Source organism: Pleurodeles waltl, chromosome 8 (genome assembly GCF_031143425.1).
Source record: "Pleurodeles waltl isolate 20211129_DDA chromosome 8, aPleWal1.hap1.20221129, whole genome shotgun sequence".
NCBI lineage: Eukaryota > Metazoa > Chordata > Amphibia > Caudata > Salamandridae > Pleurodeles > Pleurodeles waltl.
In genome coordinates, this window is record NC_090447.1 from 1,318,620,962 (window position 1) to 1,318,623,461 (window position 2,500).

The window sequence follows — 2,500 nt, forward strand, 5'->3', positions numbered from 1 at the left end:
AGGTCCAAGCACACGCCCTGTTTTGCACCAGCCTCGCAATCGCTTCACCTACACTTAAACACCGTCTCAGACTTCCCTTTCTTTAGGGCCCAGCACAAGCAGCAGACCAGCTCACCACCAGCAGCTTGGGGTGAGTGTGAAGTGCAAAAGATTCTCAATTTTCCTTCAGAAAGAGTGTATTTTAGTGTTATTGCTGTTTTTTTATTTATTTTAAGAAAGGAAAAAAGAGTAGAAGAAATAATAAATGAAAAGTACCATTAGAGAGGATTCTATGCATTTGTTCTAAGATGTGCACCACCTACTGTCTGCAAGAGGCAAAATGCCTACAGCACCTGGTATTCCCAGGCGGTCTCGCATCCAAGTACTAACCATGCCCGACGCTGCTTAGCTTCTGAGATCAGACGAGATCAGGCGCATTCAGGGTGGTATGGCCGTAGGGAGAACACACTCCTGTTTCAGGTCTCTTGTGTTGAGACTGCCCGCCGGTCTGGAGCCTGCTGCTCTCAAACACACGTGCACTCTTCTGTTCACAAACTACCCTACCTCACAAACTTCTTACAGAGGTCCAAGCACACACCCTGTTTTGCACCAGCCTCACAATCGCTTCATCTGCACTTACACACAGTCTCAGACTGCCCTTTCTTTAGGGCCCAGCACAAGCAGCAACAGACCAGCTCACCACCAGCAGCTTGGGTGAGTGTGAAGTGCAGAAAGATTATAAATTTTCCTTCAGAAAGAGTGTATTTTAGTGTTATTGCTGTTTTTTTATTTATTTTAAGAAAGGAAAAAAGAGTAGAAGAAATAATAAATGAAAAGTAACATTAGAGAGGACTCTATGCATTTGTTCTAACACGTGCACCACCTACTGTCTGCAAGAGGCAAAATGCCTACAGCACATGGTATTCCCAGGCAGTCTCCCATCCAAGTATTAACCAGGCCCGACGCTGCTTAGCTTTTGAGATCAGACGAGACCAGGCGCATTCAGGGTGGTATGGCCGTAGGCAAAATACACTCCTGTTTCAGGCCTCTTGTGTTGAGACACCCCGCCAGTCTGGAGCCTGCTGCTCTCAAACACCCCTGCACTCTACTGTTCACAAACTGCCCTCCTTCACAAACTTCTTACAGAGGGCCAATCGCACACCCTGTTTTGCACCAGCCTCACAATCGCTTCATCTGCACTTACACACAGTCTCAGACTGCCCTTTCTTTAGGGCCCAGCACAAGCAGCAACAGACCAGCTCACCACCAGCAGCTTTGGGTGAGTGTGAAGTGCAGAAAAATTATCAATTTTCCTTCAGAAGGAGTGTACTTTAGTGTTATTGCTGTTTTTTTATTTATTTTAAGAAAGGAAAAAAGAGTAGAAGAAATAATAAATGAAAATTAACATTAGAGAGTACTCTAAGCATTTGTTCTAAGACGTGCACCACCTACTGTCTGCAAGAGGCAAAATGCCTACAGCACCTGGTATTCCCAGGCAGTCTCCCATCCAAGTAATAACCAGGCCCGACGCTGCTTAGCTTTTGAGATCAGACAAGATCAGGCGCATTCAGGGTGGTATGGCCTTAGGCAGAATGCACCCCTGTTTCAGGCCTCTTGTGTTGAGACAGCCCGCCGGTCTGGAGCCTGCTGCTCTTAAACACACCTGCACTCTACTGTTCACAAACTGCCCTCCTTCACAAACTTCTTACAGAGGGCCAATCGCACACACTGTTTTGCACCAGCCTCACAATCGCTTCATCTGCACTTACACACAGTCTCAGACTGCCCTTTCTTTAGGGCCCAGCACAAGCAGCAACAGACCAGCTCACCACCAGCAGCTTGGGTGAGTGAGAAGTGCAGAAAAATTATCAATTTTCCTTCAGAAAGAGTGTATTTTAGTGTTATTGCTATTTTTTAATTTATTGTAAGAAAGGAAAAAAGAGTAGAAGAAATAATAATAAATGAAAATTAACATTAGAGAGTACTCTATGCATTTGTTCTAAGACGTGCACCACCTACTGTCTGCAAGGGGCAAAATGCCTACAGCACCTGGTATTCCCAGGTAGTCTCCCACCCAAGTACTAACCAGGCCCGACGCTGCTTAGTTTCTGAGATCAGACGAGATAAGGCACATTCAGGGTGGTAAGGCCGTAGGCAGATCACACTCCTGTTTCAGGTCTCTTGTGTTGAGACAGCCCACCGGTCTGGAGCCTGCTGCTCTCAAACACACCTGCACTCTTGTGTTCACAAACTGCCCTCCTTCACAAACGTCTTACAGAGGTCCAAGCACACGCCCTGTTTTGCACCAGCCTCGCAATCGCTTCACCTGCACTTAAACACCGTCTCAGACTTCCCTTTCTTTAGGGCCCAGCACAAGCAGCAGACCAGCTCACCACCAGCAGCTTGGGGTGAGTGTGAAGTGCAAAAGATTCTCAATTTTCCTTCAGAAAGAGTGTATTTTAGTGTTATTGCTGTTTTTTTATTTATTTTAAGAAAGGAAAAAAGAGTAGAAGAAATAATA

General features: G+C 45.9%; 4 pseudogenes; all 4 read right to left on the minus strand.

The window, feature by feature from the left end:
- Positions 1-320: 320 nt before the first annotated feature.
- LOC138255697 (5S ribosomal RNA) lies at positions 321-439 on the minus strand (annotated as a pseudogene).
- Positions 440-884: 445 nt separating this feature from the next.
- Positions 885-1,003, minus strand: LOC138256423 (5S ribosomal RNA; annotated as a pseudogene).
- A 446-nt stretch (positions 1,004-1,449) lies between these two features.
- LOC138257090 (5S ribosomal RNA) lies at positions 1,450-1,568 on the minus strand (annotated as a pseudogene).
- A 448-nt stretch (positions 1,569-2,016) lies between these two features.
- On the minus strand, positions 2,017-2,135 carry LOC138255598 (5S ribosomal RNA; annotated as a pseudogene).
- Positions 2,136-2,500: the final 365 nt, after the last annotated feature.